This window comes from Solanum verrucosum, unplaced genomic scaffold (assembly GCF_900185275.1).
Source record: "Solanum verrucosum unplaced genomic scaffold, falcon-dt-bn FXZP01000017.1, whole genome shotgun sequence".
Taxonomy (NCBI): Eukaryota; Viridiplantae; Streptophyta; class Magnoliopsida; order Solanales; family Solanaceae; genus Solanum; species Solanum verrucosum.
Window position 1 is genome coordinate 520,340 of NW_026020078.1, and position 25,256 is coordinate 545,595.

General features: G+C 33.8%; 1 pseudogene; it reads right to left on the reverse strand.

Moving 5' to 3' along the window:
* Positions 1–218: 218 nt before the first annotated feature.
* Positions 219–689, reverse strand: LOC125824224 (MADS-box protein JOINTLESS-like; annotated as a pseudogene).
* Positions 690–25,256: the final 24,567 nt, after the last annotated feature.

Below are 25,256 nucleotides of genomic sequence, written 5' to 3' on the forward strand. Positions count from 1 at the left end.
TATGAAATTGGTTAATAAAACAAATAGTATTCATAGACGAAACATCAATTTTTCAAATACAATAACGGAATAGCTGATTTATTAAATTCACTCAATTCTCATTCATAAAGTAAATCTTAATAATGAAAAAAATAATGAAGGAGTCTTCTAAAAGTACACCTGGATTTTTTTTAAATGCTCATGCACGGTCTTTTGTCCACCTATTATATTGAAACAGGCTACACAAACAAATCTTGAAACGATTCAGAATCATCAATGGAAACAATCTTCTTTCTAGTTCCTTCCAGTTGCTCCTTCAACATTAAGAGTTGATTCAACTTTTGACATTCTTCAATATCTATACCCTCAACCCAACCGCGCAGACTATTGTTCTTCGAGGTCGATGATGATTTCAACCCAAAAGATCTGCCAGAAACAACATCAACATCAGAACTACAAGCATGAGAATTCATCCCTAATGTTGATCGTTCAGTGCAAATAATGCTATGAAAATGCCTTTTGATAACAGAGTTAACGTCTCCTTAAGTATAAGGTCTTGCAGTGGATGAGAAAACAACAGAGGCCACCTAATAACCTGTCAAGGATTCAAGTTTTTCAATTTTTCTGAAAAGTCCTTTCCTTCTTTTGGAGAATGTGACCATTCTAGATGTTTTCTCTGTGATTTTCTCAATCTCTATTTCTTCTTCCATGTGCCCATTCTTCTTAATTTCAGTTCTTCTTTGAAAAGTAGAATGTGCTTCGGGATTTTGGATAGGTTTGGTGAAGGCGCTTATTTATAGGGGGGAGGGGGGGAATCACATATTGTTTAGGTAAGGATTCCTAAAGCTATAAAAAATGGTACTTTCCTATTGGAAATTGGTATTTCCTATCGAAAAAAGGTAGTTACCTAAAATATGTGTGTATATATGAATTATAATCTAATCTAATAAAAGTAAAATTGACCAATTTATTATGTGTGAGGTTTGACTTGTGTTAATTGTGATGATATAGTCATTGGAAGAATGTATGGGTAATGCATGATTGAAATAGTCTTTAATGTATAAACAAAAAATATTCATTCTTGATCTTTACCCTAAACCACATAGATTTATGGAAAAAAAAGTGTTCATTTGATTTTAGACCCCATGTGACTGACAAAATCTATCATTGTTTCCTTGTTTTTTAACTTCAAATAAAAACTTCATGAAATCTAATATCATTATATCTACTTCTTTGATAAAATTTAATTAATTCCATTGCTTTAAATTTAATGATCAAATTGAAAATTAAGATATAATTTTGGTTTATTTTAGTTTTATGCTAGAAGATGTCCAACACCAATAGGCATTGATTGTGAAGTAGTGGTATTTTGTTCCCAAACTTTTGGGGTTACACAAAAGTGTGGAATGAAGTTTTAATGATTTCAAATAGATCTCAAAATAAGATTTACTTTTGAAAAAAATAAACCTAATTAGTCATACAAATTTTGATCATTTGTTATAAACTACTACATAAAAAATATGTTTATGTTTTTTAAAGGGAAAATGTACAAGTGCCCCCTTCAACTATACATGAAATTCCAGTGGCACACCTTAACTATACATGAGTCATATTACCCCCCCCCCCCACCTCCCCCGAATTATTTTTAAGTGTAATAAACACACCCTTAACACATCGTAAAACCTATATAGCCACTCACATGATGGGAGGTGTTTTACACTCGCCTCCAAGTAATCATTACGTCAACGCCATGTCAATAAATGACCAAATCTATAAAAAAAAATATAAAATTCCATGTCATTTGATTCCTTCGTCTTCATTATCAATACCCACTCCATAAGCACTAAACCCACTTATTTTAACCATTAAAACTCATAGCAATCACCATGAAAATTATAGCCCACCACCAATTTATCCCTTCACTACCACCGGATTCAATATCTACTATCAATTTTATTTTTCTTTCAATCCAAATAATCCAAAGAAATTTCATAGAACATGGTCCAAAATCTCCATTGAAGAAACTACCTAAATTTTGAACTCTAATTCGAGAAGAATTCAAAATTGGGGTCATTTTTTTCTGACTGGATTTGGGTTAAGATAAAGGCTGATTGAAGTGAGAAGGAAAGAGAAGGAGGGAGGGTGTTATTGATGGAGAACTGAAGCGGCATGGAGGTTGGGTTGGGTAGGGGTGGGATGTCATATTGTTGGAGAACTGAAACGGGGGGGCAAGAGTGGGAGTGTGGGTGGGCCGGGTGAGGGTTGGGTGTAGGGGTAGGGGTATGACATAGATAATTGAGGAGGGGACGGTAATTAAATTATTTATTTATAATTTTTTTTAAAAACTCTAATTTAAATTATGCTCTTTATATGTTGCCTAAATTAAATTCATAATATGCAATTTTTTTCTCATTAGCGAATTTCGAGTAATTTATTTGAGTAAAACGAAAATGAAAAAAAAAATCTCGATACTATACAAATTAATGAAAAACATTGAAAAGAATTCTCTGACAATTTAAATATGTTGTGAAAAATGATAAAATTTGACTTTATTTCATAAAGAAAAAAAGAAATTTAATTTTAAAAAAATATCAATTTAAGTTTTAAAGTTAATTAACTATCTCTACTAATTAATTATAAAATTTCCAATTAAAAATGAACACGTGTCCATATTAATCAAATTTTAATACATTTTTTTGTATCGCACATGCCTCTAAGAGAGTGAACACATCTTTGTGCCACCTCAGCACGAAAGGGTGCGTTTATTACACTTTAAAATAATTCAGGGGGTAATAAGTCTCATGTATAGTTAAGGTGTGTCGTTGGAATTTCGCGTATAGTTGAGGGGGGTACTTGTGCATTTTCCCTTTTTTAAAATTGGTACTTTGGGTTCAGGTTAAACTGAAACTACCAAACTAAAATAACTATAAAAGTAATATAAGTTATGAAAAACTTATATACCAAGAAATTCATAGTGATCATTAAATTACACCCTTCTTCATAAGGCGGGACGGATATTTGTAATTACCATCTCAACCAAAGGAGTTTTTAAGCAATTCTAAATTGAGAATGATTGTGAAATATTGTTATTCTTCTATCCTCTCATTCCTTTCCAAATTTACAAAGCAAGAGATGACGAATTTATGTGGCATCCATAGGCATAAACAGGAATTACGAAAATGATCCCTCTTTAAGATTTGTTTTGGGCTACATAGGCGTGTGTGACCAAGATGATCGCATGTGCAGTGCCTTCTCTTATTTAACAGAGGTGGATCTACTAAGGGGTGTGGGGTGCCACGCCACCCCCGAACTTCGACGGAAATTCTATATATACATAGGTATATGTATATAATATTTATATTTATATAAAGTGTGCCACCCACAGAAAAAAATTGGCTTGTGGTGCCACGGTAGGAGGGTAACTTTAGAAGGCTGATGTTGCGGATTCGAATCCCATTTGTACCTATTTTTTTGAGAAAGATGTTTTTTTAAGAAAAGGGAAATTGCTGCACACGTTCTTTTAAGAAAAATTAGAGAACTAAAATTAATTTATATCGAAAAGACGAATAATTTAATCAAATATAAAATTAATTTAATCGATAAGTCTATTTGGCACCCACGGAATCTAAATCCTGGATCCGCCACTGCTTCGCTATCTATCTTCTATCTATATCTATCTATCTATTCATTCTTCTATCTATTTATTTATATTACCTTAAAAGCATGCACTCCCAAACTTCAATGTTGAAATACTATAATACCCCCAAACAAAATACTCAAATTATTGTATATATTTATTTAATTAATTGTATTATATTAAAAGTAGATACCTTTTCACATTATAGAGTTGTGACTTTTCCAATGAGTTGTGACTTTTCCAAAGGGTTGTGACTTCTTTGAGGGGTTGTGATATTTCCGATGTGTTGTGACTTTTTCGAAGGGTTGTAATTTTTCAAAGGATTTTTTATTTTTCAAAGGGTTGTGCCTTTTCCGATGAGTTGTGACTTTTTCAAAGGGTTGTGACTTTTCCGATTAGCAGTAAATTTTTTGAAAGGTTGTGACTTTTCTAATAAGTTACTAATTCATACTACTATCTCTTAGCTATAAATAGAGGGTATTTCCTCTAACTTTTAATCTATGATATTTAAAGTTTTCTTCTCTTCTTCTTCTCAAAAAAATCTCAAATGTTATTTGCAACAATTGATTAAGGTCAAAATCAATGAAATTTGAGGTACCACATAAGAAAGAGTTGGCGAACAAATTGTAAAAAATCATTCATCAATTCACACTCGTAATTTCTTATTACGATTTTCATCACATTTATACTTCAATACTATTTATATCATTTTAGAACATTTATACCCTTTTAGTTAACCTACAAATTTTATTTATTAAAAATCAGTTATTTACTACAAATAGTCACAACAATTTCAACCTTCATGTCTCTTCGGTCATTAATCACAACCATTCACTTCTTATAAATTCTTGGCGATTTCTTTTATGCGAAAATTTGAGATCATTAAAAATTTCATAAATGATTAATCCCCAATCCATTTATATGGTTCGCCGAAGTTAATAGCATGAAAATTTAGGTATTTGCTTTCTATTAAATAAGGGGAAAAAAAACGAGAAATGTGCAATTAAGAGAGCTTTGCTTCACACAAAAAACTTCAAATAGTGTGCCAGAGTTTTCATTTCTTTTTTTTGTTTTGTTTCTTCAATTAATTTCTTTTGTATTTTCATTGGAGAAAGAATGTTATATTAGTGTTCACATAACGAGTGAATAGTGACAAATACACATATTATGAATTATTTTTTCTAATAAAATTAATAGATCAAGTTGTGGTAGAGACAATAATAATAAACAAATACAAAAAAGGCACATGATCTTCTTTATTATTCCATTTTTTATTCTTTTACTCTCAAACGAAGGAGTTTCTTCCTAATTTTTCTAAAATAACGGGCATCAATGTAGTCCATTGAATTATTCTTTTGATGTTAAGTCCACTATTTCAAAAATAGATTTACACTTTTACTTATAATATGATAACATATCCATGATAATAAATTATTTTTAATAGATATGTAAGTAAAAATGAATGGAGAAAGTAAAGTATTGTTGGAAAGAGATTTCAATCAAATGAAACACTAGAGTGAATATAGCAGGAACATATATTTTTGTCTTCCTTCTTCATTGGCTATGAATTGTGTTCCGTATATTATTTCTTTTTTATATGTATTTATATTGAGTATAAAATTTTTAAGTATGAATTTCTTGTTATTTTGTGTTCATTTTCATCTAGGAAAATATTATGTCACAAGATACACTCCTTTCTAGCTATATAAAAATAGATAAGAAAATAGTGATTGATCATAAAATGATCTTAAATAAAATTAAAGATTCTATAAATAATATTTTAAATTTTATTCATCTATCGATTTTTTTTATTGAACAAGTTTTATGTTTTATATCACGATACAACTTCTATAATATACCAGATACATTCAGTAGACAACAACTATATGATATGTATGCAGTAGAAAAAAGGAGAAGACTACAATTCCGCAAAGAGAAGTTAGAAACTTAAAGAAATAAAATATTGGTCAAGCTAATTATTTTACATACATTATAAGAACATTTCACTGCAACAACCTAATTTTCTTTAACTAATTTTTGATGTTATATTTTTTTATCTCTATAACATTCTACTTATAGCAATGTAGATATCCACTATAGAAGTGCACTTTTTTTGTAAAATTACCTCTCTATGATAGTCTTACTCAAATATTAATTGAGTAAACATATTTTCTAAAAATATATTTATTACATATAAAGATAAAATATTGAAATATTTATGTTAATCTTTATTAGTGTCATGCACATACTAATTTCAAGCATGAGTATTTAAGAGAAAAATTATACTTAAATGATGTTCATCATTTATGGTCATAACCTTAAAACGAAAAGCTATTGGCGACAGTTTTTATATTGATATTTTTCTTTTATTTTGTTGGTTAAATTTGTTTACAAAATTGAGTGAAGGAAAAATACTACTAAAGAAATGTCACTTTCTCTCGATATTTAAACTTTGAATGTATTTTGAAATGTTTTCATGAGATCTGGTCATTTTGATGTCTATTCTTTTCTTTCCAGTATTTTGATTATGATTATTTTTTAGTATTCTATTTTACGCGTCACAGCAATTAGGAATTGAGAATCTATATCTTTAGATCAAAGAAGGGGAAGTTAACAGTACCCGACGACATTCAGGGATGGATGTAGACCCATCGGGCAGGGATAATCATTCCGGTCCTGGTAGAAGCGGAAGCTCGTTCCTGGCCTCTTTGGCAGTAGCTAATCTGAATTAGTAACCAGCCTTGGGCAGGAGTCGTCAGATCTTGAAGCTAAGCCTAGAGTTGATCAACAGGTTAACCCTGAAATGAGTTGATCGATAGGTTAACCCCGAAATGAGTTGATCGACCGGTTACCCCCCGTAATTGACCCCTAAGCTCGGGGGAATCGGTAGCCAATGATCTAAGGGAGCTAGCAGTGCAAAGATACTCAAAAGTGGTACGCGCACATAAAAAACAGGTACCAAATTGTCTTGATAAGGTGGGGATGGTTCTGCCCCTTTCCCCAGGAAATTGCTCTGATTGACCGAGATCTCGTGTTCTTGCAAGAGTGACTCAAAAAGCAAGTAATTCTATGGCAATCTGTATTAATCATTTAAAAGTATTTTCTGTATGTTCTTTCAATTATAATCATTTACTAATAAGGTTTAACTTAGTAATATTAATTCCATTTTACAACATCGTATACTATACTATATGATACGATGCACACGCGTGCAATGCACATGCCGTGAAACTAATTCGTATAAAATAGTAATAAAAATTAATTAGTTGATCAACATTCCTTACAAAGAAAGGGGGGTTGTTATATCTGTTTTTTGGCCATTGATGTGAGGCGACAAGATTTTGATAAAGTACATGTCCACTAAGTTAGCTACAAAATGTCAAACATTTACCAAATTGTCTCAAAATTTATTATGTTGTTGCTAAATTTATCTATGATTTTTGTAATCAGTCCTCTTTCTTTCTTTCTTTTTTATGATGGATTGTAGGCGCTTATGTATATATACATGCTCACTTATATGTTTCGAATTGAGAAAATGCTACCTTCCCAAGGAAACTCAAATTTGTTCTGACCTTCATTCTCTCTTGTCTTTGCAATTACCACTTGCTCTTGAATGATAAGATATTGAATCCATCTGTTGGATCTCCTCATTACTCGATGCAGGTTCTCCGATGAAATAAACCTCGGTTTTGTTTGTCCCCGAGTCATTACATGTATTAACCAAATTCAAACTATTAAACTTCACATCCATTGCATGTTATACGAGGATTTCATTATCCTTGTTTATTGCTATGGCTGGTTCAACACTTTTGTCGCATTTCTTTTCAAGCTCCTCATACACAATAGCGGAGGTAAGGTTGGCAATTGAATCAACAGGACCGATTTTATCGAAACCGGGACACGTTACCGGATTTATTTACCGGAACTGGATCTTACCGGAATCGGTTTTACCGGAAATTCCCAAAGGTTCCGCCCGGTCCCTTAGTTACCGGATAGGAACCGGTTTGGACCGAACCGGAACCGGTTCTTACCGGATCATTGTGTACCAGTTTTTTTTTTTATTAACTTTAATTATTATATAATATTATATTATTAAAAAACGTCAATTTAAAACTTTAAACTTTAAAGTTTCAATTGAATTTAAGTTTAAAATTGACTTTAAAGTTTAAAGTTTATATTGAATTTAAAGTTTAAACCTTAAAATTCAATTTTATGTTAAAGTTTAAAGTTTAAACAAATATTTAAATAATTGAAAATTAAATTTGGAAAATGCCTTGGATAGTTGGATTAAATATAAAAGACTATTTTAAAAGAAAATCAAGGCGAATAGCCATATATTTATTCAAATAAATAAATTGTACAATACAACTATTAGAAAGAGACAAAGAGTACATAATCAAGGTATTGAATATTAATTATTGTACTAAGTACTAACTACTAACAATTGAAACTTTTTTTAAACTCTTTTCGTAACTTTTGTATCATTTCAAAAGAAACATTTTTTGGAACTTGTATTTGTCGTTCTTCTTCCATTGCTTCCATGCTATCATCACTATTATCACCAAATATTTCATCTATTTCGTCTTCTATATGGCTATTTAATTGTGGTAGTCCAGTATTTCTTTTTTCGGCATTGACCCAATCTCGAAACAACATCGATATTTCCAAACTATCCTTTGCTAATGAATATTGATGATCTCCAATCATAAATCTCGCCGCACTAAAGGCTTGCTCCGAAGCGACCGATGATGATTGAATCGCTAGCACATCTCGAACAATCCTAGCAAGGGTCGAAAATTGATTTTCACGATTCTTCCACCATACTAATATTGGAGCTTGAAGTTGTCCTTCTTCATGCCTAATCTTTTCCCGTGCCTGATTGAAATATAAATCAAAATCATTATTAGTAGATGATTCAAGCTCAAGATAATCATCCATCCAATCATCCGTATCTTCACTTCTTGGCCTACAAGATGGAGGTTCAACTATTGGAATATTTTTTTCCATAGATTTATATGTATTATATAACTCTCTAGCTTTTATATATATGCTACTTTTACAATCTTCAACACTAGGAGTTTCATCATCTTTAATTTCTAAATTTTCATAAATCTTTTCAACCATTCTTTCAATACCTTTTAATTTGTAATTTTGGTTGAAAGTAGTAGCAGTCAAATAGATTTGAGGAATAGGGAAAAAATATTTTTTGAAATTTTCAATCATAAAAATAAGAGAATCTTCAAATCGATCTTTTCCTTTATATTTTGCAAATTCAAATAAAATAGCACAAATATTTACTAAAACAAAAGAAATAGTTGGATAATATTGACCAGAAGGAGCATTTGTTGCTTTATAAAAAACACTTAAAAATTCAATAAGTTCTTTTGTATTTTCCCAATCTTCATAGCCAATTCTCAAATTCGGGTCCGCATTATGAGCGTTAAAAACTAATTGTACCGGCTCTTGATAAATATAAGCAACTTGAAGCATTTCAAATAAAAAAATTCATCTAGTGCATACTTCTTTTGGAACTTTTCTATATTCAAGTCCACATTCTTTACAACGATTTTTAAATTATGTAATTCTAGCTTTTATTTTAGCTTTAAAAATTCAATTACAAGCAAGTCTAATTTTTCACAAGAAATTCCAAATTGAGAAATACCATTGTTTACTATCAAATTATACACATGTGCGGCACACTTAATATGAAAAGAATCATTATCAATTGGACAAAGTTTACATTTTAAATAATCAATTGTTTTTAAATTATTAAAAGCATTATCTAAAGTAACACTCATTATTTTATCACATATTCCATAAAATTGTAAAATAGAGCTTATTTTTGTTGCTATATAAGAACCGGTTTTAGTTTCTTCAACATATTTATATCGTAATATTCGTTTTTGCATGTTCCATTCATGGTCAATCCAATGGACAGTAATTGTAAAATAATCATTACCATTAGGACTACGTCCCATATCAGAAGCAATAGATAATCTACCATCATAATAAACAAATAAACAACGAAGAAAATGACAATATTCTTTTTGATATTTAAAAAGATCACTTTTAATTGTACTTCTTGGAATACCTTCATAATCTGGGTTATACAATTCCCGAATATACTGAATAAAACCAGGATGTGAAGGAAATGAAAAAGGCAAACCACAAACAACAACCATTTTAGCTAGTTCTCTACGATCGTTTTCTTTACTATATGTGTGATGCGTGCTTCGGCTAGCCGGGTTAGTCATATTTAATACACTTTGAACTATATTAGAACCTCCAACTCCCATAGAATTTTCAGGTATGGGTATTCCATTTTTATTTGCCCTTTCTATATCATCTAGGCAAGCAAATTCTTTATTACACTTTCTCAAAAGCGTTCTTAGTCGTCCCGTTCCCCCTTGTGTACCCATAGTCATATGTTTCATGGTCAATTTACATTTCGTGCAAGTAACAGTAGTTTTTCCTCATTTTGTAACAAAAATTTCCATACTAAAGATCTTTTAACACGTAGAGCGGCCTTTGAAAAAGTAGGTAAAGAGGGGACTTCATCTTGTTCTGGTAATTCGGTAGCCGGACTAATAGGAGTAGGGGTTTCATCATCTTCGTCATTTATTTCTACTTCCTCATCTAATTCTTTCTCAAAATTAGTAAAACATCTATTTAAAGTCTCATGATCTACTATATTTTCGGAATTAAATTCAATAGGTCGTGAGTCTCGTGTAAAAGAAGTTTCATCAACATGAGTATAATCATTAGTATTAATTCTAAATCTAGGTGCCAAATTTTTAGAACTAGAACTACTTCCTCCTCCTCCCCTATTATTTTTTCTTTCCGACATTGGTCTTTTACCATTATTTCTTTCCAAATTCATGTTCAAGTTTAAAATAATTAAATATTATGAAAAACAAGCAAGATAATATAACAAAATAAATAAAATAACTTAATTAATAAACAAATAAAAAATTAAAGGTGGAACGAATATACCGAACGTCTACGTAAAAGTAGACGTATAACCAAAGCCGGAATTGAGAGATGCCAATTGAAGCTTCTGATTTACTTCAAATAAATCTCCGAAATTCGAACTCCAAGTCAATATCACAAAATAATAATTATGAATTTATGAGAGATTGAAAATTAAGAGATTTTATAAGATGTTAATGAAATAATTTGTGAATTTGTGATTTAAATGGAAAAATATGGGTATATTTATAGTGTTAAGGAGTTAGAGAGGGGTGGGGGCTTTTTTGGGCCCCAGCCCAACGGCTAAAACGGTCCAACGGATATATAACGCTCAACTTTTAAAAAAAAAGTTGGAATTGACCGTTGAACCGGATCAACTGAACCGGAACCGGTTCTTACCGAACCGAATCAACCGGATAAAAACCGGGTTCCATTTCGGTACCGATTCCGGTACCTATAAGACCGGTTCCTTACCAGTTCAACCGGTACCGGACTTCCCGGTACGGGAATCGGATCGGACCGGAAAAAATCTTGTCCAATTGCCAGCCTTAAGAGGAGGTGACTCCCAAAGTACCCTTGGCTCCCGACACATTCCAATCATGGAACGTTTTAAAAGTTCTCTCGAACAACACCCTTGAACTTCCAAGAGAATAGTCCATAAATGCTCTCCCTGTCAAACTATTAATGATCTTTTTTTACGGCTCAAAAATCGAAAAAAGTATTGCAATAAGACAGTCTCTGATAGGTCATGTCTCAAACACGTTGGTACCTTCTACATAAATCTCAACCACACCTCATGAAGAGGTTCTTCTAGATTTTTCCAAATGTTGTAATTTTATCCCGCAACTCGATTACAAGATAAATTGGGAACTATCTCTCAAGGAAAGCCTTCATTAATGCGTCGCAGGACGTGATTATTCCTTGGGGAAATTCCACAAGCCATGAGTTGTTTTCTTCAGTTAGTGAGAAAGGGAAAATCCTTAGCAAGATAGACTTTTGTCTAATGTTCTGCATTTTAAAAGGGTGACAAACATCCACAAAATAATTCAAGTGTCGGTTTGAATCTTCCACCGCTTGACCTTCGAATAACCCCTTCATTTGTAGAAGATGAAGCATTCAACTTGTCACATGAAACACAACATTCTCTACTGCTGGTGGTAGGTAAATTGCTCCAACCATACCCAATTCCATGGCTACCTCATCATCAACATTATCAGCAAATACATGCACACTTTAATTTTCATCTACCTGGCTCATGGTGCCCTATTTTTAGAAACAAACAACACAGAACACAAAGTAATAAGATTACAAAATGCATGCGAGTTTGAATATAGAAATTAACAAAAAATTATCGTTAACCAACTACACTTCCGAATTAGATAACGCTCCACTACACATCATATTTAGAAATGTAGGCAATTGTATGTGTTAACTTGTATGCGTCCACAACAAGTCAATGGAACAAGTCCCTTAACTCATCAAGAATAGTGGTGAAAGTAAAAACTTAAAAGTAAAGAACACAAAGAGTTTACGTGGAAACCCCATTTCTCGAGAGAGGAGAAAACCATGACATGTCTCACAGTATTTCAACACAACTCCATTACTTCAATGATCCAAGATTCAAATTACAAGCTCTTGCAACATATGAGTAAAATTCTTAATTCCTTCCCCCTTTGGAATAACTCTGTTATGAAAAACAAAGCAATAAGTCTATTACATACTACACCAACTAACTAAGTGGATATAGACTTCAAGAACAAAATATAGCTAACTCTAGCTACAACTCAAACATCATCAATGGTCACAACTTGAAATGATTCAATTGCCTTAAAAACACATGAATAGATATTACACAAAATGATCCTTTGAATATATTCTCAAAAAGCAACTAAAGACAGGAAATCCTTCGATTAGGTCCCTTGCTGCATATAAAAAATATTATTTTGAGAGTATGATTTTTGTTGTGTGTAATTCTTCCAATGCAAAAATTAGGTTATGTCCCTTTCAAAAATGACTATTATAAGATGGACAAACCTATTCCAATGACAATGGATGAGGGTACTGATCCTCTGTAGTCACACACCAACCATTATAGTTATGGTAGTACTTGCAGCTTTAACAACTATCCTTTTTGCATTGCATGAACCTCTTAGTTATTCATGGGATCAGGTCGCATACTAGATCCCATAGTTTGTTAAATCATCACAACTTCACAATAACAATTTCCCCTTTCTGATGATGAGAAGCTATACTTAACATGCTCCCCTTAACAATTAGTTCCCCTAGTCAACATAAACCAGGTCCTACAACAACTTTCATAAATCACCAACTGACTAATCCCATAACCCCCACACAATCTTCCCTATTTTAACATCATAAAAATGAAGAGTAGTAAACATAGTAGAGAGTCTGCAGTTCAGATAAATTCATGGCCACTTGGGCAACACTGAGCATAAGTAGAAATGCATGAAAGATCTAGGGGATTCTGGTAGATACATGACATAATCATTCATTAATATGATAATATTAATAGTTAAAATTCTACATTGGACTACAAGGAGAACCGAACTACTTCCATCAAAAGCAAAAGAAAAGTCACAACGAAGGAAAGGTTGAGGAGTTTAGGAGGTTTAGGAGCAATACATTGGAAGAGTAAGGTCATGTGTTTATTAGTTTCAACATGATTCTGAAGCAAGTGTTCCATGAGCTCAGTGACCTTGGCATTCAAACTCTCATTTTGAGATTTTAGAGCAGTCATTTCATCTACACCTAGTACTTCTGTTTGGGCTTTCAACAACTTAACATTTAGTTGAGCAATTTCTGCATCGTGACAAGAAAAGATGATAGTCATCTCTTCCAACTTCTAATTTAGTTGCTCCTGTTGCTCCAGAAATTTATACCCATGATATTTGCCCTTATAGCATGTCCTTCACTCCACACACTCAGACTCAACAGTATTGTCAGATATATGGCCTGTTTGATAGTCCTTTTAATCCATTTGTCTAGACGGGTTGTAAAATATTTGAAAACTCTCATTAGTATGTATCCATGCCCCATTCCATGCTTGCCATATTTAACATTTATAATCTTGTACATATGATTTTGCATGACTGCAGAAAGACTTATATCTTCAACCTTGCTAAGAGCTTCAATGCAAAACAAGTCAGAAGCAAATACGACAGTTCTCTTTTCAAACATAGGCAAAACCACATTATTTACAACCTTGAAATAAAGTTGGTATTCCCCCTTTTGGGGATACATGCCTATCTGAGACATAGATGTTTGCAAATTTCCCCAACAAACTATTTTGTTGGAGATCCTTTTGCTACTATCTTGGCTTCTTCCTTTGGAACCTACAGAATCTCTCCTGGGATTTCTTCATTCATGTGAATCAGATTCTATTCATTGGAGTGTTCTCTTCCAACCTTAGTGAACTCCATGTGATAGTGGAATTCTCTCACCTTTTTTTCATATAAAACATACACATGCCTTTCAAAAAGGTGAACTCAACTATGGAGTTCTATTTCACCAACCATGTCCTTAATCACTAGTTTGCTATTAGTCTCATGGTGAATGACCCTTCAATTTAGCACTTTTGGTTTTCAATTAACTGATCCCTCTCAGCCTGATCAGTTCCTTCTCAACTTTCCTCTTTTTAGCATTTGAATCAGGTCCCTTTTGAGAGGAAGAAATCGGTTCAACATATTCTTCTCTCTTCTTTTTCCTCTTCCTCTTCCTCTTCATCCTCATCCTCTTCCTCTTCCTCTTCCTCTTCCTCTTCCTCTTCCTCTTCTTTTTCTTCTTTCTGTTCTTCTAGTTCATCCTTCTCCATTCTATTTGCTCTAGATTTCCTAGATCTTGTCTTTTGAGTAGGATTTGCATTGATTCCTTATTTCTTTCTCTTTTCTACTGCAACCAAAATATTCTCAGACTCAGTCTCAGTTTCCACTTTTCTTTTGAAACTTTAATCATATCTTTAAGAGGTATTTGATCCTCATCAATCACTGAGTGACTCTTTCTTCTTTTGTTTTCAGTTGTTTTAACTATGCTTGCCAGCATAGCACAGCTCATCAATTTCCTCTAAGAGTCCCTAGTATGATAGAGCTTTGGCTTTACTGTAGCTTCTTTTGTAACCTTTTCATTTCTTTTTTTCAAAACTCCCACTTGTATTCTCCTTATACCCAATAATCAAGGACAATCATCTCCATTTTAATCCTCTTCCAAGGGGGTAAAGGGTAGACCTTCACCAATGGTCTGGGTAAATTAAGGTTTTGGCTCTAACATAAAGGTTTAAGTGGCATGGCCTCTATTTATGAGAATGGGGGTCTAATATCATCCGTTATTATGGTCAAATTGTGCACCACCATATCTTCACATACAACAATAATGTTTGACCCTCTAGTTCTTTCATCCGGTAAATCACCATCAAAATGTTGTTCTCACATGTATAGGAGATAACTAGATTGGGAGTTTGACATATTTTACGGAGACAAAAAAATTTGTTGATCATGAAGCATGGACTATGATTCTAAGTAGGTAGAGATATCAGGTGATAACCTTGAGATTGAGCCAACTCAAGGGTTGGAGAGGACATAGGGGTAGCAACTTTTGAGGGGGCTAAGGATTGAGTTCTGAATTAGGAGTAATTATAACCTCAGTATCATGAAATATTTTTTTATTCAACTATAGAAAAGTTTGAAGTGGGGGTTTTAGGAAGAGTGTTTTCTTGAGATTTATCAATATTGGATGACACATGTCCTTTTCTCACAAGGCCTGACATTTTCTTCATTGGAGATAAAGGTTGAGACAATTTCCCAATAAGTTTAAAGAGAAGAAATATAAACAGTTGATTTTGATATAATTTGGTTTTGGGAAGCAATTTTGAATTTTGAGAGATTGGAGGAAAGTTTCAGTATAAAAGAAGTTGAAACGATATGTTTGGTCCTTGAAAAAAAGTGTCTTTTGGTATTTTTAAGGATGGTACAATGGTTAAAAACATGGATGAGTGACATGTGGAAGTTATAATGGTTCTCACAAATAATTTAGACATATATTTAAGAACGCTAACCTTTGAGACATGACCAGGTCCCTCTCCAAATTATGAATGTGATTTGCCCATATCTACCATGTCATCTCTTTCCTTCAGCACATCCACCATCTGTGTATACCTACAAAAGGTATGAAACTTTATTTACCAAACAAACATAAAAATTAACATGGATATCTACTCCCTAGACATAGTCAATAAGAGGGTGACTGCATCAGTCAGGATCAACTTTGTCAAGTTTCAGCATCCCCGACATTAGTCAATTCTTCTCAAACTTCTCCCTACTCAGAGCCTTTGAAAAAATGTCTGCAATTGGATCTTTAGTTTTGCAAAATTGCATACAGATGTTACAATTCTCTACATTATCCCTTAGAAAAGGATGTCTCACAACAATATGCTTAGATTTTTTTATTGCACTAGATTTTTCGTCATATTGAGAGCACTGGTGTTGACACACAAGTGAGGGATAGTGTGATTAACCACTCCAAAATCATAAAGTAATTGCTTAATTCACTGGAGTTATACACAATAAGATGCAACATCTACTTAGCTGTTTAAAAAGCCACCGACTTTTTTTCCCTAGGAAATGAGTAATGATCCTAAAAAATGAGTCATTCATAAGGTGTTCTTTCTATCAACTAGGTACCCTATATAATCTGTATAAGCATACTCAACTAGATCAAAGGAATATCCTAATGGATAGATTGGGGCCGTATCCCCTGTTTTCTTTAACTATATCATGATCCTCTTAGCTGCTTTCAAATGTGATTCTTTTGAACAAGCTTGGAATCTTGAAAACATTCCAACATTGAACACAATGTCGGGTATGTTGGAAGTCAGATAGAGTACAAAGCTAATTATTCATATGTACATAGTCTCATTCTTATCTGGATCACGTCATTCTGCATCAAGTTTTGAGTTTGTGCCCAAAGGAGTGTCAAATACATTGGTATCAACCATATGAAACTTCTTCAACAACTTCTTGATATCTTTTTCAGGACATATGGAAGTTACATATGGGATTTGCTTGATTTATAACCGCACGAAAAAACATAATTCTCTCATCATGCTCATTTCAAACTTATTGCTCAGGAGTGTAGAAAATTCTTCACACGGAGGGTTAGATATTGCTTCAAAGATAATGTTATTGGCATAAACTAGAAATATGAGCAAATCCTTTTCTCATGACATTAAGAAGAGAATGGTGTCGATTTTTCTCTTTTAAATCAATTGTCAAAAAGAAACTTAGAGAACCTTTCACACCATGCTCTAGGAGCCTGTTTTTGTCCATAAAGAGTTTTGTCCAATTTTAGCACATGATTTGGTTAATAAACATCTTCAAACCCTAGTGGTTGCTTGATACATGCACTCTTCAGATCTATCTGATAATGTTTAAAACCAATGGAGGCTGCAAATGCAATAAATATCATTATAGCCTCCATTCTTGCCACATGGGTAAAATTCTCATCATAGTCAATGCCTTTCTCTTGGTTATATCCATGTACCACCAGTCTTGATTTGTTTATTGTAATTACACAATGTTTATCATGTTTTATTATACAATCACATTATCCGTATGATAGTTCCGCGAGATGGTCTAGGAACCAAGTGGCATACCTTGTTTTGTTCAAAATGATCTAGTTCTTCTTGCATATAGTTAACCTAGTCAACATCTTTCAAGGCATCCTTGTCATTTTTGGGATCATTGGTAGATATGAATGCTGAGAATTAAACTACATTTATTGTTTTGGATCTAGTATGGATTCCAGAATCCAAAAGGGAGTTGAGATTATCTAGAGGATGAGATTACTCGTGCTTTCAACCCGGATTTCTCCTCAACTACAGAGCCTGATCTACTCCTACATCTTTATTTTCTAAATTTGTGACCTTAGGCTGAGCTAAATCATTTAGGTTAGCATTGTCTTGCAGACCAGGTCCATTCTTAGGTTCATTATCTTTATTAGATTCTTCAAGATTATTTTCTTCTTGAATTGGACTTTCCTCAACAGTTCCTTCATATAGACTATCCCCCTAAACCTGAAGCAGCTCTTCAATCTCAGAATCATCTTTTTTCAGATCTTAAATTCCTCTTGACTTATAAAAGATGACATGAACACTTTCTTCAATACATAGTATCCATTTGTTATAGACTATATATGCCTTTCTGGATGATGAATATCCTACAAACACCCATGCATCACTTTTAGGATTAAATTTTCCTAGATCATCTTTTCTATTATTAAGAACAAAACATTTACTACCAAAAGCCCAGGCATAACTCCATTTTGGCTTTAGATTGTTCAGTAATTTATAAGGATTTTTTCTTGAGATTTAACATGATCAAACACTTATTGATAACATAACATTTAGTGATTACTACTTCAGCCTAGAAATTTTTTGGAATGTCATAATCTATCAACATGGTCCTAGCATTATAAACAAAGTATTTGTTCTTCCATTCCACTACACCATTTTTTGAGGGGTTTTGGGTACTGAAAAGCTATGATGAATTCCATGTTCAGCATAGAAGCTCTCAACATTGGCATTTTAAAACTAGGTGCATGATCCGACCTCATATCTGAAATCTTATTGGTTAGCTTCATCTGAATCATCTTGGAAAATATTATCAGTACATAATAGATTTCATCCTTGGACTTGAGAAACATTTTCGTGATGAATGTTGAAAATCCATCTACAATCACAAAGATGTACTTCTTCCAGCATCTACTCTGAATCTTTAAGGGACCATAAAGATCCATATGGAGTAGTTCATGTGGCCTTTTAATGCTTACCTACTTCTTTTGTTTTAAAGAGGGCATGGCTTTCTGTCCCTTGAAACATATATCACAACCTTTGTCATCTGCAAAATTTAATCGTTAGCAATCCACAAATCAGGTTCTTTGACACAACGTTGTTCAAAAAATAAGAACTTAAATGGACAAGTCTTATGTGCCACATATCAATATTTTCTCATTAAATAATAATTCCACTGATATTTTCCCTACGAGTAGTATTTATATTAGCTATATACATATTCTTGCACCATTTTGTTGTCAAGATCAAATCTCGAGATATAAGTATTGTAACGGCCCACCTATTTTCAATTTCATGTTGTAAACAACTAGCCTCACCTTTTCACTTTCAATTACCCTTAGGCACCCCTTTTAACTTTTCTTTGAATTCTTGATTTTCAGCTTCTAGAACTACCATTTGTTTCTCCATTTCAGACATCTGAGTAATTAAAGAAAAAATTTCATCTAGAAAAAATTGTAGAGTGTTGTTCAAAAAAATATTTTCAGTTGTAAACTCACCGATTGAGTCAATGAAAAGACCATCTAGACTTCTATTTTGTTTAATGGAGTACCCATTTAGATATTTTGTAAAATCAAGAAGAGTTACCTCTTCACCAACACCCTCATCTTCAGATTTAGCCATTAATTCAAAGACATCTCCATCATCCTTTAGAACAAGCATAGATGCATCCTCTTGCTGTTCAGATCATTCTAAATAAGTTGAGGAGCTTCCCCAAACAGTAAGACCTTTCTTCACTACATAATCAGCAACTACTCTTCTTTCTAACTTAACTAGGATCTAGTTCCTTGATTCTTTTTGTCACCTCCAGCTTAAACATATTCTTTTTACTCTAGCTTGTGATAAAAACTCCTTGGTTTTCCACACTAGTGACACAAATCAGTTGCATTTGCTGACTTGGTGGAGTTAGCCTTCTTCATAAATCCACCATGCTTTCTCATAATCTTTTGAAATTTCCTATTCAGGTTGTCCATATCCTCATCATCTTCATAGGGATCACTTTGAGAGACTTTAAGCGTTAGAGATTTATCTTTCTTCACTTCCTTCTTGTAATGATCTTGTTTCTTGCTCAACACGTGAGTTTGAAGATTACCAATAAACTAATTCGTTGTAAGGGTCTTCAGATCCCTTGCTTTTGTGATAGCATAAACCTTTCTCTGTCTAGACTTTTAAAGGATTTTTACTATATTCCTAACATGCTTACATGGGTGAATAGGTTCTCCTAAGAACCTAATCTTATTGGTTATGGAGGTAAACCTAGTATGTATTTCTTGAATGGTTTCACCCACTCGCATAGTGAAATTTTCATATTGAGTGATTGATAAACGCTCAACTACACCTCATCCAATACTAGGTGTAGGCGAACGTAATCTAGTATATAACCCAAAGAATTTTATACATAAAAATATTTGCTTTGATATAATTTATAAATATTTGTTATGTTTTTCATATATTTTATCTTTTAACATATTACTTCATGTTTGAGACTTAGAATTTTGAATGGTCCAATAAAGTTTATAATCCATAGATATAAGTAACTTGTCACGACCCGAGTCTACACCCTGGACGTGATCGGCACTCGAGAACCATTGTTGGTCCCCTAGCGAACCCTCATCCTGGCTGACTACAAATGGAAGACTAACTCAAGCATACATAAGCTTAAAACTGAATTTAAATTCATTGAACTCGAATACTTAACATTAAAAAATCTGAATAATACTCAACATATATACTCAGAGTTTGTAAAACAATTCAAAAGAAAGTAAATACAGAAAAATCCTCAACTTGTCTATCTATGAAGCCTCTACTATTACAGAAGAATATCAGGACAAGAACCAGGACATCTCAAAGATACTAATTGTAAGGTAAAGGTGAAGTCCTCCAGAATATAAGAAGGCTCACCAAAGCAGACTGGAATATCACATGACCTTAACGAAATGCCTGTTAATGATCCTGAATACCCGTATTTATATCATGAAACGATGCAGGCCAAATGGCGTCAGTACATGAAATGTACGAGCATGTAAGGGGAACTCTGCAACATAAGTATAAGCTCGATCTAATAAAAGGGAAGACATATTTACCTCGTCTTGACTCAATATGACACAAGAATACTCAACTCAACTCAAGGATACTCAACTCAACTCAGGATACTCAACTCAACTCAACTCAGGATACCAAACTCAAACTGAAGATACTCAACTCAAACTCAACGATACTCAACTGAAAATGAAAGCAACAATAAAAGATGCCATATACATGAAACTTTTAAAATATTAGATAATAACTTGAATGTATATAAAATACAATAATAAACAATTTTACTCATATTTGGGAGATTCTCTAACCGACAACCATCAATATGAGCAACATGATTTTACAGTGTCTCGCCCACACTGTCAGAACTGTCCTATACCTTGCCGGAGTATAGGACATCATCAATTAAGTGGATCCACTAAGCTATGCTTAAAAAGCAATAAGGAATCATCTAAAAAGTATGACCCTTTACCCATGTTGTCATAGATGGTTTATGAGGACTATGAGTTGTCTGAACTCGTCCCCATAGCGGTGCTCAATACTACTCCCAATAATATAACTCATGATCATATGCTTAAAACATTTCCTCATCCTCAAACTTTGAGATTATTACTCAAAATTTTCTCTTAAAAGAGATTAATCTAAAAACCTCCTCATGAACTCATTTGGAAATCAAGGTTCCCTCTCATATTTAAATGTAAAACATTTACACTTGGGAATACTTAGTTCCCTTAAATTCATTTCAAAAACATGAGTCTCAACTCTCCTCATCCTCATACTCTTTTACTCAAATCTTTAAACAACTTATAAATAATTGTAAAAGACTTCTCAAAAAAGGGTTCATGCCAAATTATGGACGTGAACGACTCAATTCAAGGGTTTCAATAACCATATATATAACCCAATAATTCCAAAACTCAAGGACTCAATTTCACGACCCAGGGGTACACCCTAGATGTAAGATCGCATATAGAACCCCGAAGAACTCTATACAAGCCACTTAGCTCTCATAACATAAGAAATAGAAAAATAAGAGTAAAACAATAGTCCAAGTCCAAACATTTTATAAAATAAAAGCGGAAGTCTAGACATCTTGTCTCATCATGGCCATCTAATACAATAAAATGAAACTGGTCCTAGCCCATACATCATGTCCAAAAGAGAAATACAAAGTAGAAACTAAACAATGAAAATCCATCCTCGAAGCCTTGAGAACTCACCAAAGCTTGGAAATATCTCAAGTCAACCTCTAGCCATAAAACTAATGACCTTGACTGTCGGACCCTACATTTGAGAAAAATGTAGGCAAGAGTATGTGTTAGTACAAAACAATGTACAAAGTATGATAGTCATGCATAAAACATTTAAAACATGCAAAAAGGGACATTTCATTTCATTACATGCAATTGACCTAACTAGACATGAAATAAGAGGGTTAGAAAACATAAGTCAAAAAACCATGGTCAATGCAAGCTAACATCATCTTTAAAACCTTTGAACTCATATGCGATACTTCTTGAAGTAACCTTAGTTCATTATTCATATTGTTGTGGGATTAGCCTTAACCAACATAGAGACCATGTGAGCTGTAACATGAACCCCCAGTGTCTCCCACACCGAAAAGGATTGTCCTACTTGCCAAGGTAAGGACCATGAACTTCTAGCTTAAGTGGATACACTAGCTAATCATCCTACGGGGGCACGTAGTATAAGGGATAAGGATATTGCTACTAGAAACCCAGTTTCTACTTGGGAGAGCTTCCATCTCAAGAGATTGCTTCTAGAACCCCGGCCTCTACTACATGAGAGCTTTCATCTCACATCAATATCCACTCGGTTATAAGCATAATTCCCATGGAATAGTTATTTCTTACTTATTTTTATCATTCATGGAATGACATGTCATCTTGACGATCCAAGCTAAGTTTCAATAGGATAGCTCTATGTCTTTGATTCAATCAGGTGAGAAAATATTTCAACCTTAGGATCCTTATTATGTGAGAAAGCCTTTCACATCATGGTTGTAGGTATTTATGAGATTGTCCTTTCAACAACACAACAACAACATCATCCTTGATACTTTACTCTTAAAGCACCCTTAAAACATTTACATAGGTTTCATAAAAACATGCATAATCTCATACTTTGCCCTTTCAAGGTTCAAAGATTACTTTCAATCACCACATCTAGAAACTAAGTATTAGATAGGGATTTAGTGATAAATTCATGTGATTCTATCACTTCATGCTTTATTTCATAAAATTCCTCATTCATCAACAAATACCAACATCATACCATCATAATTGGAAAACATGGATTTAGATGGGGTTCATGGGAAACATCATAAAGTCATAGTAATTCATCAATTCATGCATATTAAAACATAATTCAATCATTTAGATCAATAATCAAGTGAACCCATGGTAGTTGAAGAAAATCCTAGCAAATTGGGAATTTCTACCTTTGAAAAGAGGAGAATTTGGGAACTCCATGGATGGAAGGAATCCATGGATGACAACTATCATACCTCAAGTCCAATTTCTTATCTTCAATGGAGGAATTGAGACCTTGACTTAATACCCTAGATGAATCCTTATTCTTCTTCAAGTTTCTACAAAGAGTATTTTGGAGAGGGGGTTTTGACCTTCTTTTGTAATTTTGGAAGAATTAATTGAATTGACTAACTTGGGGGTTGAAAATACTTATATAAGGGTCTTAGACATAGGAAAAATGATGTAGTATAGGAATAAATTAATTAGGAAAAGATCCGACTACCCCTAAAAATAACTGCCAGCCCACGACCGACGGACCATGGTCGATGAGCCGTCCTGCACAACCATCGATATACACAGAGAGTTTGGGCTGACCTACAGACCCCTAGACCACGGACCATGGTCTGAGCGATGGTCCGTTGGTCAGGCCTTGGTTCCTGCCCTTAGCAACTCATTGGGTGGCTAATCCACAGATTGACCTACGGTCCGTGGTCCATCCTACAGGTGGCTCTCGTGGATGGCACCTTGGAGTTTCAGAAAAATGCTTCTATGTCCTTTCTTGAATCCGAGGTGTTACATTATCTCCCCCTTGGGAACATTCATCCTCGAATGAGATTCTAGGCATCTTAAGGAACGTAGGAACCTATCCTAACAATCCATCATGCATGCAATCATATAAATGCACAAAAATCAAGGAAGAAACAACAACTCCAAGCTAAACATACTCAATGCATCATATGGAATGTAAGAACTACATCTAGCAATCCAATATGCATGAACTTTCAAGATTTCTCATAATCAAGGAGGAACTACCTTCTCCAAGCTAAAATCATGCTCAACATCCTCTCATGGAGCCTTTATGCAATTCATACTCAACATCATAATTAATGTATGTTCAACATATCATCTCATGAAGTGTATAGGCAACTCATACTCAATGCACAAAAACATGAGTAAAATAAAACAATTGACTCATTTTCTCAAAACATAGTTTTTCATGAATCATGCATAAATAAGGAAATGATGGAAAACACTTAACACACATGACTCCAAAACAACGAACAAACCATGAGGAACTCATTACCTCAAGCTAGAGGAGGAGTAGTAGGAAAAAGATGAGGATATCGGGATATCATATCGGCCTCGGCCTCCCAAGTAGCACCCTCAACTAAATGATTCCTCCATAACACCTTCACGGAAGCAACTTCCTTGTTTCTCAACTTCTTGACTTGCCGGTCTAAAATATCAACAGGAACCCCTTCATAAGAAAGATTTTCTTTAACTTCCTAACCCTCGAGGGAAACTATAGATGCCGGATCACCAACACATTTCTTCAACATAGAGACATGAAAAACTGGATGCACCGATGTCAACTCATTTGGCAACTCAAGCTCATAAGCAACTTTACCAACATGTCTAAAAACTTAATATGGGCCTACAAAACGGGGACTAAGCTTCCCTTTCTTGCCAAACCTCATTACACCCTTATTCTAAACGGGGACTAAGCTTCAAGTATACCCAATCTAATTCAAGATCCCTTCTTCTAATATCTGCATATGACTTTCGTTGACTATGAGTCATTCTCAACCTTTCTCTAATAATCTGAAGCTTCTCTATGGCCTAATGTACCAACTCGTTACCTATTAGGGAAACTTCACCCACCTCAAACCATCCTATAGGAGATCTACACCTCCTACCATATAGTGCCTCAAATGGAGTCATACCAATACTCGAGTGATAGCTATTATTATAGGCAAACTCAATCAATGGCAAATGGTCATCCCAATTATCCTTAAAGTTAATTACACAAGCTCTCAACATGTCTTCCAAAGTTTGGATAGTACGTTCCTCCAGCCTATTGGTTTGGGATGAAATGTCGTACTAAGATTAACACTAGTACCAAGGCCTTTTTGGAAAGACTTCCAAATCTAAGAAGTGAATAGGATACCACGATCAGAAAAAATGGACAAGGGCACTCCATGAAACCTCACAATCTCTTTCAAATTTAGCATAATCCTCCGTCGAATAGGAAACCTTGACAGGAATAAAATGAGCCGATTTCGTCATCCGATGTACTATTACCCAAATTGAGTCATATTGTCGTCGAGTACGTGGCAACCGTATTATGAAGTCAATATTCACATCTTCCTGCTTCCAAGTAGGAAAACCAATGTCTTGGGATAAACCTCTCGATTTCTGATGCTCAACCTTCACTTGTTGATAATTAGGACACTTGGACACAAATCCCGCAATATCCTTCTTTATCCCATTCCACCAATAGATA